The sequence below is a fragment of the Camelus bactrianus genome, chromosome 4 (assembly GCF_048773025.1).
Source record: "Camelus bactrianus isolate YW-2024 breed Bactrian camel chromosome 4, ASM4877302v1, whole genome shotgun sequence".
Classification (NCBI taxonomy): domain Eukaryota; kingdom Metazoa; phylum Chordata; class Mammalia; order Artiodactyla; family Camelidae; genus Camelus; species Camelus bactrianus.
In genome coordinates this window covers 100264388-100282055 of record NC_133542.1, presented here as the reverse complement: position 1 = coordinate 100282055, position 17668 = coordinate 100264388, and the positions used below count along the sequence as shown (strand labels likewise).

General features: G+C 38.1%; 1 long non-coding RNA gene and 1 pseudogene across 1 annotated transcript in view; one reads left to right on the top strand and one right to left on the bottom strand.

The window, feature by feature from the left end:
• Positions 1-17668, bottom strand: part of LOC141577562 (uncharacterized) — a 712663-nt gene that overhangs the window by 177051 nt on the left and 517944 nt on the right. The gene's annotated exons all lie outside the window — the stretch shown is intronic.
• On the top strand, positions 7373-8253 carry LOC141577401 (large ribosomal subunit protein eL29 pseudogene; annotated as a pseudogene).

The window sequence follows — 17668 nt, the reverse complement described above, 5'->3', positions numbered from 1 at the left end:
AAAATGAAACATGGAAATGCAAGGCTGTCTAAGATATATACACTTAACATGTTACTGAATACGGTTTGAATGTTCTGGACTGGTGGTTATTACATAGCCCCTTGCTTTGCCGTGTAGATTATGGGGGAGTGAAACTGTGTGGACATCTGACACATTTCCTGCTGATGCACAGTGAACAACACAAATGAATTATATGCGGAGATTACTCTTTTTTTTTTTTCATTTTTAGTTGCATTTGAAGTGATTTATACAATTATTGCTGTTCTGTTACCTGAATATTATTCTGTGATTGTAGCGGGCTATTGTGTTGATATTCTGAATTATTTAAGTACAATTTTATATGAAATAACACAGTCCGGCTAAGAACGTCACCACAATAAAGACGTTAGGAATGAAAATGACAGGAGGAAGCATGATGTCTATGGAGAAGGGTCTAACTCAAATTCTCTTTCTCTTTGTCTTTGGGTAATTACTTAACTCTCTAAGTCATTTATAAAACAGACCTAATAACATTAACATCCAAAAAATGCTTAAATGAGATAATGCATACAAAGATTTTGAACAGAGCAAATGACAAGCAATAAATATACTTATTATTATTACATTGCAGTTAATTGTCTCTAAGTGTATATATACAATAAGATTATTTAAAAAATTAAATATTATCATTAAATATTAGAAGAAACAGAATAGAACATGTGTATGTTTTAGTTTTTAGTTCAGAGATGCCTACCAAAGCATAAACATGAAAGAGAAATAATAATGAAAATAATTTTAAAATATCATCATTAACAATATAAATAATCAACATACTGAGCATTGTATCTCAGAAACTTCTTAACCAAGAATGGTTACAAAATGTAATTAAGGAGATTGGCAACATAAACACACACACACACATACACAAATTCAAAGGTTCTGATACCCACTACAACAAATATCTCTAGTGAATGTGTCAGAGCAGCATCAGAAATACTAATGCATAAAACAGAAGTTCATCCAACATCCTGGAGGAAAATTAGTTACTTCTCCCCAAGTGCAGTATCAGGGCACATCATCAATTCTGGAAACCACACTATTTGCCTTAAATATCTAAGGAATTCATATTTCCTGCAAGATTTACAGTGTTATTTACTTAAAGTATTCATTTACATTCTAGCCCCTGTAGAATCTGTGACATTTGGACGGTGAAATAAAAAGTAAATATTTGGTTTTTTTCCTTCTGAAAGACTAAATATGCTTCTTCATTAGATTAATTCTTCAAAAATTCATGCAAATTGAAATGTGGAAAAGGGGGCAAACGATAACATAAAATTACACAGCTTGCATAGCTAGGAATTATTCAGCCTCCCACTGATTTCTCACCAGGCTGCCCAGTCAACCTGATTTCCACTCCGTCTCAGCTTTTGCTCACCCTCCACAACTTCCATTTTAATTGTCTCAGGAGGTAGCCTTGGTTTAGTAGGAAAAAAACAGGTAACATGAAATCATGTGGATGTTATTGTTATTAGCATTTCCCTCTCCTAAACGTTCTGTGCTCCTGAGAATGTCACTACCTCCCGGCTTGAGTTCCGTCACTATTTTTCTCACACCCAGCTCACAGACGGCAAGGTGTGGTTGTTAAGGGCACAGCCTCTGGGATTGGTCTGCCACTAACAAACGTGTAAATTTAAAGAGGGAGTTAAACTCTCTGAGGCTCAGGGCAAACATCTAGGAAAGGAGGTTAAGGATAGTCTTCATTGCATGTGATTTTCTATGAATTAAATAAAATTAGTCCATTTAATGCTCTTACCTGAATTCCTGCCCCCCTGAATAATCTATAAACATTAGTTACTATTACTGCAAGGTTTTTATACTCAATAAATGAAATATTAATTCCTTTCTCCACTTTTCTCTCCTTTGTCCCAGAATATGTGGGAGAGATACTCCCACTACAGGTTCCGGTGTAACCATTCCATTGCCTTCCACTCGCTCCAGAGCCCGGAATCCTGCGCTTCTCACTCACATTTACACCCCCTGCCTCACACACAGAGGCCAGTGAACACCTGCTAATTGTCACTCTTCCGTTATCTTATCTCGCACTTTTGAGTCGCTCTGCTTACATACATCAGTTGTTATTATTCTCATATTTCTGTTTGTAACTTTGTGAGAGTTATCATATCTTCAAAATATGTTCATTCTCTATCATCTTTAGAGAACTCTAACCAAAATGATGGTTAAATAAATTTTGATGACTAACTGGTTAGCAAATGAATTTTATTTTTTTAATGATTCCTAGGAGTACTTGAAAGAAACCCTATTTGCTTTTTTAAATATTTTATAATTTTACTTATCGAATGATTAAATTTATTTCATGGGAGCCACTTCGCATCAAAACGCTGAAAGAATTCAATTGTTCATCTCAGATAAAAAGAAAATGATTTATGTTAATAAATTATGTGAGATATAAATTTTTAAGTAATAAGGTAATTATTTAAAGAAAAGTAGAAGCATTAGAAATTCTATTTAGGAGCTAGTTTGGTGATTTAATCTATATTTCACCTTTTGCCTATAACACAGACGATGGCTAAGAAGTCAGGAAACTTGTTATCCGGTGGGATGCACTGATGCTCATTGACAGCCTTTTTCTCTCATTATTCCTCATGTAAAAGCTTTTCTTTTCCATTCTGCCTTCTTATCCCCTTATATTTTCCAACTTCCCCACCCGGGCTCATGTGCACTTCTTTCCTCATGCTGAGTCAGATGTGAAGTACCAACAACTTTTGCTGTCCTGAAAAGACCTCTAGAGAAAAGGGATTAACATGAAACAACATAATAATTTGCCTTTAATTCTTAAAGTAAAATTTATTTATTGTCTCATTATAGCACGGCCCACCCCTGGGATATCTGGATCCAGACACGTTGAGCAGGGCAGGACAAAGCCAGCAGGACAACTTGAATGCACACAACTTTTCCTTAAAAGGAGGCATCTTAGGAAAATGCTTCCATGTTCTGCAAATTTGACTAGGCTTCCTTGGATTTTGATTAAGAAATGCTGACATCTATGCTGTAACTTTAAAAAGTTATTATTTTCTGAAGTAGCTGGATGGAGCTAGTTATCATACAAATGATAATTTAGAAATACACTATTTGAATCAAATACACTCTTAAAAATGTAAACATATTTTCTGAAAGCTGACATACATTTGAAAGCCGGTGGTAGGGACACTATCCACAGTTTCCTTCCAATCCATAATTACTTTCCTTTAAAACTCAGTGAATTATTATTCCCATAAAAAGAATCTGGCATATGACATACACTGCTGCAAAACAAAGGTATCTGAGAACACTCTGAGAGAGACGGACAGCCACAGGCCTAGCTGGGAGCAAGCAAGCCCGACACTGGATCTTGGGAAGAAGAAAGAGAACTGGCCAGAGACCAGCGAGACCACCCCAGAATCCAGGGGAAGAATGACTAGATCATAATATAATTCAGTACAAATAGGAAGGAAACGTTGATAGTTACAAAACGGAGATGTTTAAAAGTAAAGCCTGTAATACTGAGTCACTCTCTGTATCTGATGGGGTAGAAGACGAGGCTCAGCTCCACCAAGTCCCCCACCAGGTGCACTGTGATGATGCCAGTCCAAGGCAGAAACTGCCATCACCGTGATCTGCCCAAGACGCCAGGGGCAGGGGCCAACAGGAGACAACTAGGTAGAATTGGGGACCTCAAGGTCAGGGGAGCAGATAGCTGAGACCCTGTTAGAGAAGGCAGAGAGGTGGCAGGAGATAGCCCCTTGGAGCTCATGCTCCAAGCCCCAGGCACAGAGTCTACTGTCTAATTGGACTTTACTTATGATACAAGTACGAAGAGGAAATAATTCAAAGTCACACTCAGGAATTACATTTCAAGATGGCAAGTGCAGAGTCTTAAACCCCAAGCATGGGGGACCCTCCGAGTTTGGGTCCCTGTGCAACTACACTAGGCAAATCAACATGAATCCTTGGTGTTGAGCTGTGTTCCAGGCTTATAGTATTGATTATTTATATATATGTATATATATATATAGTAGGGCACATAGTATTGTTTTTTTTTTTTAAAGATCAAAAACCCACCAACACAAAGTTTATATTCCAGTCATGGAGTAAACCTTAAACAAAATCAATACATTTCATAATACATTGGAAGACAGAAAGTTCCACGAAGAAAAATAAAACAAGGAAGGAAGGATACGGAATGATGGGGGTAGCAATTTTAAACAAGATGATAAAGAAGTTCTCTGTGAGCCATGGACAATTGTGCAAAATTTAAAGGCTGTGAGGGAGGTGAGAATTTGGGCATCTTGAAGAAGAATGTCGCAGGTAGAGGGAAGAATAAGTCCATGGCTGGAGCACATATGAACTGTTTGAACAAAGAAAGAGGCTCATGTATTGGAGGAGAATAAATATGGCGAAAGGCAAGAGGACAGTAATTGAAGACGAGATCGGAATTTGAAGGGAGTCCAAACTGTGGTGACCTGTAGACCATTGAAAGGACTTCAGCTTTTACTCCTGAAAGAGTAAGGATGTTTCTGGAGAGTTTTTCAAAGAAGGAAATGATTTCTCTACCTTTCCAAGTGGTCTGTCTTTCTGCTTTATTGAGGGCAGACTGTAATAGTACAAGAGTGGAAGCAGAAAGCCAGCAGGGCATTACAGCAGTGACACAAGCAGGAAGGTGACCGCCGGTGGTCCAGCCACTGCACGCACATCCCAGGCAGCAGTAATTAAGAACTGGGAGGTGGTCCTGCCTCTTTAATTTTTGAGTGAATTTTATCACAAGACAGCAGCACAAGAAGAGGCAGAGTAGTAAATCATGATGAAGTGATTAGAAGTAATGAAAACTTACCCCCAAGCTTACAAGGATGGGCTGCTTAGCTATGACAACCAGTGGGATAGAGGATCATGCCATTTTAACTGACTCTCATGAAGTGTGGTAACCAGTCAGGGCACAGACTTGGAAGAGATCCAGGCAACGGACATCAGTCCATACTTCTGTGTCCCTCAGGAAGGGCTTTCTAGTTTCTTTTCTCAGAGCAAGAAGGGGCATAAAATTTCACAGCATAAATTGAAAACTTTGTATTTAGCCAAATGTGAGTGATTCAGATGGGGAATTAAAGAGAGTTAGCCTTCTTAATGAAATACAGTTCTCAGGACACAGCCTGCAAACTTACCATATAAACAAATGTCCTTTTCTATAGTGAAAGCTGCCAAGTTATCAAAAGCAGAAAGCCACTCATCAGAATTGCTGTTGACAAATGTGAATCAGTATCTGATAATTCTGTCCCCTTATAAAACAATGTTTCCTTGCCCACCTCCTATAGACTTCATAGCAGCACCAACATTGTAATAAGGAGTAACAAAGCTGAATCCGTATTAGATCTGTTCCTTTAGCTCTAACTCTGCCATTTCCTGAGCTTAGTCATGCTGGCTCTGCACCTTTTCTAAAAGAGTGCTATCTATAGCCTGAAATATATAAGAAAGCCCATTCTCAAGGCTCTGACATTTAAGGGTATAACACTTTTCTGTTCATTGCAGAACAGATAATAGCATTTGTCTTGTGAGAGGTTTATAGGAACATCATGACCTGACCCACATGGACAGCTGCAAAAACAAAGGATTTCAGAAACAAGAAATCTGCAACAATCAACCACACCACCCCCATCTTCAGTATAAAAGGAGCCTGAAGTAAGATGGTTCTCCAGGACATCAGTCTGCCACCTTCTCGGTCTGCTGACTTTCTGAATGAAGTTGTCATTCCTTGCCCCAACACCTCATAGGCCAGTTTACTGGCCTGTTGTGCAGCAAGCAGAGTGAGTTTGGACTCAGTAATAGTATCTAAAAAGCAGACTGCCATATGGGACTGCCAAGCTCACATCTATATCTACCTAAGTCTAGAGATAGAGTATGTGTTGAACGTCACTAAAATCCTCTGGTCTTTCTGGGAACATCACAGAAGAGAGGAGAGGAAGAGCTAATTTTACTTGGCTCTCTTCCCTATTATTGTCATTAACAGCCTCATTGATAGAGTCCTATTATCTCTTAGAGTAACGCTGTAGGTAAGTTTAATTAAACATATTATCACATATTGTAGCTACTTTCCAGGCTGCCCTTTACTTCCAGAGACATACCAAAACTGAAAACCCCAAAGCCCCAAATTAACATGGGGGACTTCCTAATGTATAGGAGGAATTTTTACAACTTTTACTGCCCCTTCACTTTTCAACTGTTTGACCTGAAGAAAAAACTTAATTGTTTTGTCATTAAAAACAGTGTGTAAAATTATGTTTTGGTTTTCTTCCTGAATTTAATGGTAATGGATGACCTTTATTGAAACAATTAAATAATGCTATAAAGAAGAAAAAGTTTTAATTGTCCCTTCAACTTATAGATAACTATTATTAACATCTGGGGTCTTTCCCATCTTTTAAAAAAAAAAAAACCTATCCTTGTTGATAGAATATTTTTTCTGGATTTCTCTGGCAAATATATTCAGGCTTCTGTGTCTGAAGTTTCACTGGGTACCTCATGACACATGACTTAATATCTTGCTTAAGAAAAAGCTTTGAACTCTGTGTTCCCTCAGACATTCATTTGTGATTCTGAAAGTGAATTGTAGTTTGAAAAAAATAAACCAGAAAGCCTGAAGGATGAATCCCTATTTCTCCAAAAGAGGCAAGAGCTCAAAGCTCAGTGGCAAATCAAAGCAATGATTTTTTCCTGTGGTTTCTGTTGTTCCTTGTACTTTAAATTTGTACCTCTAGGGAAGATCTGCCTTCAGCCATTAAGGCTGTGGCTTATGTAGTAACTTTAAAACTGTGACAGAAACTAATTAGCCCCAATTGTTATTCACTGTTTAATTTCCTGTTGATCAAGTGTAAACAGAGGGTGTGTTAAAGACAAAAGTAATCTCAGTTTATGCAGGTAGTTTGAAACATCTCAACTGTTACCTGCTGGCTACCAGAACACACTCGAAAAAGTTGGGGTCTTACAGTTTGGGGAAAAGTTCTAAATCTAGTTTTAAAAAAAACCCTCAGGAGATTGTGATACAGATCGGACACAGAATCGCTCTGGGGAGACACAGGTTTCATCTAATTAGATTAGCTTTATAGTTCTATGTTCTCATGTTCTTTCTAATTGCAGTGAATTTTTGAGCCCAGTTTTTGATGCTCAGATATCTAAACTTGTTAACATGTTTCACATAACAGGCAATAGGATCTTTTTTTCAGAATGATAAATGTATAGCAAATGTCAGGGAAGACCTAGGACTCGGGCAGTAAAAATTTTTCATTGAGCAGGCATTTTAAAAGTGCATGTTCTGGCTCTTTCTCTTCCAGTCCCAGGCAATTCGGGATCTCCTGGCTCCAGTACAGGCATGGCCAAGTCAAAGAACCACACCACACACAACCAGTCCCAAAAATGGCACACAAATGGCATCAAAAAGCCTGAATCACAATGATATGAATCTCTTAAGGGGGTGGACCCCAAGTTCCTGAGGAACACGTGCTTTGCCAACAAGCACGAGAAGAAGGGCTTGAAGAAGATGCAGGCCAACAACGTCAACGCCATGAATGCACTTGCTGAGGCTATCAAGGCTCTCATAAAGCCCAAGGAGGTCAAGCCCAAGATTCCAAAGGGCAGCAGCTGAAAGCTCAGTCCACTTGCCTACATTGCTTACCCCATGCTCGGGAAATGTGCTCGTACCCACATTGCCAGGGGTCTCAGGCTCTGTTGGCCAAAGGCCAAGGACAAGGCTCAGACCAAGGCCACAGCTGCAGCTCTGGCTCCAGCTCCAGCTCCAGCTCAGTCTCCCAAAGGCACCCAGGCCCCCACAAAGGCTCCAGAGTAGAGGCTTTCATCTATTGATGTGAGGATGTAAGGACTAGTGTAACCCCTAGGCAGTTGTCTGCATGGGGTTCATGTCTACCTGTGCTGTTTGTACAAATAAACCTGAGGCAGGAAAAAAAAAAGTGCATGTTCTGGGCTCTATTTCCAGAGATGCTAATTCTGTAGACATTGACTTGGTAATTTGCAATTTTAATAAATATCCAGGGGATCCTTATGTAATATGTCTTTGGGAAACACTCAATTAGAGAATACTCTTCACTTTGGTGGATTAATCTAAGATGATTAGGAAGCATGCTCTATTTATTGTTAATATTTAGTTAAAAATTATGTGAAAAAAAGTCAAGTAATAACACCACTCTGGTTTTTACAATATCTATTGTCATGTCAATTCAGTTCTTTGCACATGTAATTATACATAGGTAGGGGGATGAGAGAGAGGCATTTACTTACATTGAGATGTGTACACATATGTACGTGGGGAAAAAGGGAAAATGACTGTATTAACTAAAGATCTGGGTTTTCTCTGTTTTATAAAATTAGACTATAACAGAGTTTTTCCTTAAAAGATTTCTGCAGGTTCATTTGACTTCATTAAACTCTCCACTCATTCACATCAGATAGGAGAGTCTATGAGAACACTTTTAACTTTGTAGACAAGTCTTGGAGGCAATCCTGGGGAAAAATAACTCTTGGATTGATTTTCCTATCATGCTCTGAAATAGTATTAATATTGTCTGTCAAAGGAAGGTGGCACAAAAATGATGACATAAGAACAGGCATGATTTTTAAACAAAAGCCCTGATGATATTAAGTAAATTAGTCTGCCATAGCATAGAATAATTTGAAGTAATGAGAAAAGCCAGAGTCCTACTTTGGGTCAATTTATATAGTGTGTAATTGTCAAATAAAAGAAAAGCATCTTACCTCATATGATAATTCTTATATATATTTATGTTTTTAGAGAGATTCAGTGTTTTCTGGCATTGTGCAATCTTTCTTAATTTAACAGTGGCTTGTTATTTTTAATTTAGTGGATTATGTTTGGTCTCTCACCACTAAGTAATAAATAAGTAAGTGTCCTAAGCAGGACCAAGGTAAACTAGAAAGTATGAAACCTTTATTGGTATGTCCTTATCTCCTACTCTCCTCTGGAGACAGTGTTCCCTGCCCCCTTGCCCTGACTTCCCTGACCAAAGTGATGTAGGAAGTAGCTGATAAGATGGAACACTCCAAACAGCGAAGCCATGACAGCCTTAACAGGTCATCACATAAGGACTGTTTATGTCTTTTAATTTAACATTTGTATTTATATTTACAATTATAAATGAAAATATTACAGCTTGAGATGTTAAGTAAAACTACAAGACATTTTTTAATGAAAAGCTGCCAGGTAAACCAGATGTGAAAAGGGATCAGGTAACTAACAGCATCCTATACAAATCTTTAAAGAATCCTCTTTACCTGGACCTCCACTTGCAAAGATCCCAGTTGCCTCCTATATCTGAGCCTTTCCATGGTTAGGGATCTGAATCTCCTCTCTTCTGCACTTTCCTGACCACTTGTTCAGATTTCATTTAAATCACCAGACACTCATCTGTTTCCCCACTTCTGCAAATACGCTGTAGTCACTCCCTGTCTCACTCTGTTAGTCTCGGTGCATATATTTGCTTAATGCAGTCATTTTAGTAAGGGTTGGGAGAAAGTAAAGTAAAAACAGGATTCAATCCCTTGTGCTTAGCGGAATGCTCCAGTATTTAAGTCTCCCCATTTTTGGATTTCAGACATAATTTAGCGAATAAAGGAACTATTTTATATTACTTTAAATCACAGGAAACATATTGATGATTGTTTTTTCTTGTGTTAATTGTGAATAAGACCACTCTACACATTTGATTTCCATCTGGATGATACTCACATTTCTAGTGTGGCTCTTTTATGAGTTTATATGAGTTTTGTACTTGGCTATCTCTTGTCATTTTAATCTGTTTCCTAATTTGTTGAAAATGTATTTCCAATTATATTGTCTAGTAAATGTGTTTAGTACTAGAGCTACAGTGCCAAAATATTTCTCCATCACTATCTTTAATTACATCTGGTAATCCTATTAGCTGACTTGCGGAAATTAGTAGATACACCAGAAGCAAAATATCATTACATAACTATGAAATATTTAAGTTTAAGTCTACACAGAAGCATATAAAACAAAACAAATATTGCAATTACACAAAGAATGAACAGCTCGTGCTGGAGCCTTTCCCTTTACTCTGGGGGAAATCTAACACTCTGACTGTAAGTCATTTCCTCATATGCCAAATATGGGCACCTCTATTGTCTCTATCAATAAAAAGTTCACGCAGCTCATTCACAAGTGTACATATTAGCATAGCTATTAGGGCTGAGGGCCTTGATGCATTACTTTGGGGTCTGCCCTCATTGCGTTTTCCTGAAACAGCACTTTCAGAATGTGAGAGATAATGCTCAGACTCGCAGGGGGAAGCTATAAAGCAGTTGCTTGAAAACTGTAATGAAGAGAAGCCAGATCCATAACCAATGGGGCTTCTTCTGTGGTCCTCGGGCAACTGGGTACTGGGTGGGAGTCAGCAGTGGTCTGTTGGGGGAATTAAAGTTATTGACCAAGAACGCTGTTAATGATATTAAATAGAAGGACTAAATTAGACAGCAGAAACTCTAGTGTGCCACCCTTCTTCAGGTCTTTTCACAGACTCTTCAAAGTCAAATAGCTCTCTCTGGATATGAGTCTGTATGATGTCTTCCCTTCTATGGCTAAAATTGCCAAACAACTGAGCTCAAATCCAAAGTCAGTGCTTGGAGTTTGGTTGTAATAAGGTCAGTGGCAATATCCTTATAAAACCTTGGAAAAAAATAAGTGAAATTTGTGCATTTATTCTCTTTGGTGTCTACCTTTTGTTCAGCTCAGATTGTTTCAGCTTCAAATAGTTAACACACCATAAAAGCAACAGAAGCCAAATGAAGACAGAATTTCCCACATAATAATCCCTGATGTGGGCAGTACAGTGTTGGCGTGAGCACCAACAACAAAGAGGTGGAGTTCTTATGTAATTCTGCTGCCACACCCTTGCTTTGGTGTCTGTGCTCAAGTACACGTCATGGTATGAGAGACCTTCTGGAGATCTGTCCACCATATCCAATCTCAGGCATCAAGATAGAGGAAGACCGGAAGAATCAAGGGTGCATCTCCCAACTAGGGAAACTCCACCAGCCACCTCGTGTGGTTTCCTTATGCTACATTGGCTCAAATGTTGCCTCAACTTTGCATCTAAATTCAAGGGAGACTGGGAAGAAACGCTGTCATTTAGCTGAGAATATTGAGTATTCAAGTAACACCCAGGATCTGCTACAAAGAAGGGCACAAACACTGTGCAGCAATGATCAGCATCAGAAAACGCTTGCCTTCCCCCCTTGCCAACACGCAACCCTCCCTACATCTGCCCTCTTATTTTCTGCCTCTGTGGCTGCCCCTTCCTGCTTGTTACCTCCATGTCTTTTTCATTTCCTTATCTAACCATAATATGAAACCAATATATTTTTCATATTCAATTTACTCACTATAAGTAATTTTATGTTTACACCAAGTTTGAAAATGGCAAGACTATTTGTTTTCATCTAAGGAAACTGATAAACCAATTGGGATGCCTTTGGTTTATATAACTGTATTATCTTCCCCTGCCCCTTGCCCCACCACCTTTCATAAGATTAAAAAAACAAAAACAAAAAAAAACAAAAACAAAAAAAAACCTCTTTTTCTGATGATATGGTAAGAAATACCTGATATCATCTCCTTCATCCTCTCAGTCTAAAACCTCTCCCTTGCGTCCATGGCTATGAGTCTTCTTTGTTCGTTAAAAGTGTTAGTTCATGTTCATGAATCTAACACTGAATCATACGTTACATAAAATGCATCTTTTCACACTTGAGTTTTATATATATGATTTTACTAATGAACTAATTATGTGCTACCAAAAATAACTTGTAATAACTGTAAGGAGTGTGAAGTGACAATGTATTATTTTCAATTTGAGGGAAAACAAAAATGCATTGTGTGTTATTTTCATCATACAGTTAAAGATTAACAGCTGGGTAAAACATGTAGAAAATTATGTGCAATCATTTCTCAATAGAGCTGTGGTCATCAAGCTGTAATGTACATAACACTTACTTAGAATCCTGATAAAATTCCAGATTCACTGGATTCATCCCTAAAGACTGATTCAGTAGATGGAATGTGGAGTCCAGGAAACTGAGTTTTAAATCAAGGTTTACAGACAAGATGCTGAATGAGACTTAAGGAGAAGCAGGGTGTGAGGCTATAGATGAAGGAGGACTTTCCTCATGCTGTAGGGGTTAAAACCAAATCAACAGTAGAAAATGAAAAGGTTAATACAACCATGTCAAAGCTTTCTGTTGTTCAAGAAAATATAGCCGAAAGGGAGAATGATTATAATACATAATAAAAGGACTTCCCAATTTTAAGATGCAAAAAAATGGAGAAGATGATTATAATATTGCATTCAAAGAAAAAATGAAAACATAACACTATGTAAAATATCAAAGATTAACTGTATTTTGAAACCAATCAAAACCTATAAGCAAGTTTTAATAAATACTCTATCAAATAAGAACAATAGAATAAGGTTGATGACATTTTTTCCTTATCAGAAGACTATGCACTAGTTTTTGTACCATGTAAATGAAGTTGCGCCAGTTCCAATACCTACTAATCTATATTACAATAAACAATTTCTCTAAGTCTCAGTTGTGCCAACCCTAAAATCAGGATGAAATTGTGAACCAATTCATGAAACTATGATGACAATTAAATATGGCAACGCATGTGAAGCATGTAGTACAGTGCCTACTGCATCTATGTCCAATACTGTTATACCTACAACACACTATCTCATATCGTCCAAACCTGTGACTGAAAAATGAGTCAAACAATAAACGCTCATGGTTTACAGCCACTGGGGACAAAAACACAAAGCAACAACAACAACACCCAGTGATAGAAAAGCTTTGTCTAATCGTGGACTAACAATGTTTCATTCTGGAAGAATCCATGTGCACTTCAAGATATCAGCTATCTTGAAACAATTCTTTGGAGTGGAATAAATATGGGAATGAATAATTACTAAATATCCTCTGACTGTGGGTTACCCACATTCTCTTCCCTACAGCTACACCTTGGAAATTCTCAGCTATCACTCATTCATGTACGTTGTCTCTCCTGGAAAAGGAAGAAGGATTAAACTCCTTCCATAGAGAAATCCTCCACTTAAGCATCTATTCATCTGATCTTCACCATTGCCACGGGCTTAGTTGGACCTGAGGAATTAGCTGAGCTGAGCAATTCTATCCCTAAGGTCATTCCTGCCTGACAACGTGGATTCATGGACAGGAGGGAATATCTATTATCTTACCTCACAGCTGAGCTCTATTTATAAATTGCCTGAGCCTAGTTTATTTGCCTTCTTAAGGCAGGTACAAATCATCCTATTCAATTTCACTTCACATTTTGTAATGAAATGCATCAATTAGCCAGTTGCTAGGAGGAGACAGTGAAAAGTAGAATAGCAGAGCCTTCTGGGCTCAGTGTAGGATAGAAGTGTCACATAAAAAGGAAATGGCTGCAATTGTTGTCTCTTTGCTGGTAGCAGCCAAATCTGTTTTCCAACCCAAGTAATTCCCTTGAGTTTCAAATCAACAAGCTGAGTTGCTTCCTGGACTGTCAAACTCTAGTTTTGCAAGCAACTCTTAACTCAGTTAATCATCCAACTCTCCCCAAAGCTGTTCCCTTCACATTGCTCTTAAGGGAATGGCATCACTAGAATCAGTCACTGAGCCCTGTGCTTTTCCTCTCTACTTTTTTATACTTACACTGGCATCTTTAACTGTGGCCCTCATCACCTCTTGTCCAGATGGCTAAAACTATCTCCCAAATTATTTACTTTCAATCTTGCCCCTACACCAATTTACCTTCCAAACTATGACCAAAATGATGGTTTAAATAATTCTATAATGTTCCTTCCTGTGTGTTAACATCTTCCAAAGATCATCCGTAGCAGAAAAGGTAAAGGGCCATTTCCTTGGCATTATATATGCTGGCATGTCTTTATGATCTTATTCTAGCCTAACTAGCCTAACAGGACCATCTCCTGCCACTACTGTCAGCTCAGAGCCTGCCAACCAACAACCACCATGCACCGGCAATCAAGCAAATTTAAGTTCATTTGGCTTCCTGCAGCAAGGGAGAATGCACATCAGAGGAGCCCTGAACTGTCTCTGTAAAAGAGAGTTAGGAATGGCTTATAACAGTGGGGCTCACGCTGAGTGATTCTAAGTGGGATTTAGAGACCTGTGGATAATTCAGGTTGGGGTGCTGTCAGACAGCAGAGACAAGTCACGGGGTGTCTTTGTATTTTTCATCTAGGAAGCAAGGAGTCCGAAGGGGAGCAGGGAAGGTACTAGTAGTCACTCTTGCTTTCCTGGGGAAGGGGATGTTTAGTTGCTTTTGTGGCTGCAAAGTGTCTTTTTCTCTCTTATTCTATTGTGGTCACAGAGTGGCCTTGTCCGAGGATCGACTGTACTCTGAGAAAGCTGTTTATGTTTAGTTGGGAACACTAAGGCCAAGTGTCAGCTTCCAGCAGTGAACTGCTAGTGACATTTTTCACTTTCTCACTCCCCATGTCAAGTTCTACATCCTGGTTTACCAAATACGCAGCCCCTTGAAAGACAAGTGCTCTTCCTAATTTACACGTCTTTACAAAAGTGGTTCTTAGAGCTTGAAAAACCTCAGCTGCACTTTTCCCATGACTTCCTCCTACTCATTCTTTAAAGTTCTTTCTCTCCCCTTACAGGCATGCACGCATGTGTTAAAATACAGACGAAATACATGAATTTTGTAAAAAGAAAATAAACCATATAAAAAGTAGTAGAATAAAGTGTCCTTTCACTAATCCATTCACAAGTCATCTTACTCTTCCTAGTTTCAAAGTGAGAATAAGATTGTTCTATTTAAGGCTAATACCTTGAAAAAAATTATAATACACCAACAGCATAGAGATTCTTTCCCATTTTACTAGGAATAGATATTCAACCAATGGGTCTAAAATTTATTTATCTGGATTTCAGAGACTTTTACCATCTTTTAAACAATATTAAGCTCATCCTTGTGCCATTTCTGGAGACATATTTTAAATGAAAATGATTCCCCTGATTCAACTATCTTACAGATAAGAATTTCAAGGAACTAATCTTGACTTTGAAATCAAATAGATTTTGTTTTTGAAAAGATAAACAAAACTGATAAACCTTTAGCCAGATTCATCAAAGAGAGAAATCAATAAAATCAGAAATAAACAAGGAGAAGTTACAGCCAACACCACAGATATACAAAAGGGCATAAGACTATTCTGAACGACTATGTGCCAATAAAATGGACAACCTAGAAGAAACTGACAAATTCTTAGAAAGGCACAGTCCCTCAAGACTGAGCCAGGAAGAAACAGAAAATATGATCCTACCGATTACCTGGAATGAAACTGAAGCAGTAATTTAAACACTCCCAACAGCAACAAAAACTCCAGAAATGGATGACTTCATGGTTGAATTCCACCAAGCATTCAGAGGAGATAACACCTATCCTTCTCAAACTGTTCCAGAAACCGTCACAAGCAGGAACACTTCCAAACATCATTCTATGAGGTCAAACTCACTCTGATACCAAAACCAGACAAAGATATCAGAACAAAGAAGAAGGAGGAGGAGGAGGAAAGGAAACTAACAGGCCAATATCACTGACGGACAAATATGCAAAAATCCTCAACCACATATTAGCAAATGGAATCCAACAACACAAAGAATTATACACCATGATCAAGTGGGGTTTATCCCAAGGATGCAAGGATTTTTCAATATCTGCCAATCAATCAATATGACACACATTAGCAAACTGAAGAATAAAATCATATGATAATCTTAATAGACGCAGAAAAAGCTTTTGACAAAATTCAACATCTACTTATGATAAAAATCATCCAGAAAGTGAGCAAAGAGGGAACATATCTTAACATGATAAAGGTCATATATGAAAAACTCACAGCTCTCATCACTGTTAAGACTGTTTTCCAAGTACATGTGTTTTACATTCTTAGGTAACTTTATTCCTAGGTATTTTATTCTTTTTGATGCAATGGTAAATGTTATTGCTTTTTAAATTTCCCTTTCTGAAGGTTCATTATTAGTATACAGAAATGCAAAAGATTTCTATGTGTTAATTATGTACCCTGCAACTGCCCTGAATTCATTATTGAGCTCTTGTAGTTTTCTGGTGGTAACTTTAGAATTTTCTATGTATAATATCATGTCATCTGCAAACAGTGACAGTTTTACTTTTTCCTTCGCAGTTTGGATTCCTCTTCTTTCTTTATATTGTCTGATCACCGTGGCTAGGACTTAAAATACTATGTTTGAATCAAAGTGGCGAGAGTGGGGAGAGTGGGCATCCTTGTGTTGTTCCTGGTCTTAGAGGAAGTGCTTTCAGCGTTTCACCATGGAGTATGATTTTAACTGTGGGTTTTTCCACCAAAAAAATTAGGTCACATTGAATTTCAAAAAGAACCAAATATTGTAGGTTCATATGGATTTCAACCAACTGCTGATGGCATAAAATGATACATCAAAGAACAACTCGGACCTCTAACTTTATCAGTACTAATTAGATTATTAACCTGTTATCATCCTGACCTTGCATAAACAATCTGAATGACCACACTAAGACCATGTCCACTAACAGAATTAAACCTCGGTCTACCTTTTGTCCCTACCAAGCTTAGCGATGTAATCAATTACGTTCAGAGAGCGCTCTAATCGGAGACTTATGTGTGTAACACAATCTCCACGTGAGGTCGCACTGGCAATTATCCTGTGAGTTGTAATAGTAATTACAAATGTATGCATATGTGCCATTTGCACATCTGACCACACTCCTTAAATGCTGGCTGCGGTCCATTCCGAGCTTTTGCTGAAAGAGCCCGGAGAAGCACAGATAAGGTTTCATTTAACCGCATCTCAGAATCTGTAGTTCGGTGTATCGGGCTAAACCTCCCAGCTTGGTAAAATGAAGAATTATCCTCTGGCCTTATGTTTGATACACAAAGTTTATTCTTAGCCATTTTACACAGATTTATCTACCCTTATCTATTCTTAACAAATCACAAAGTTGTCGTACTACGCTATAGTGACTACTTTGTTTTTAAAATAAAATTGAACCGTAGAGACAACTGATAGCAGATACAGCTAATTCAGGCTGATTTTAATCAATGAGGGTTTTATCAGCAGACACTTACATTTATAATTGAGTGCTACTGCCCACATCTTAGTAAAACTCTTTATGGTAATGCCATCACGATTGGAGGATTTTCAAACCCATTAGCACCATTAATGAGAGATACATCAGACAGAGCAGTTTAAAAAATAAAAAAGCCTCTAATTATCACTCCCATGATTCCTTTTACTACTTGCGTCATCAACATTAGGAGTCAAGGTAAGAATAGAGTGAACATTGTGCCCCTTTATTAGATGACACCCTAGTCCCTGCAGACACAACAGATTTAACCGTCTTAGCCCCTCATCTAGTGGGGGAGGGGGACCTTATCAATTTTAGGTGCCATTCATTTATTACTGCAACTAATTAATGCCACTTTTACATCACAATACCAGACACTGCTTCTTTGATTTGTGCTCATCACTGCACCTTTATTAG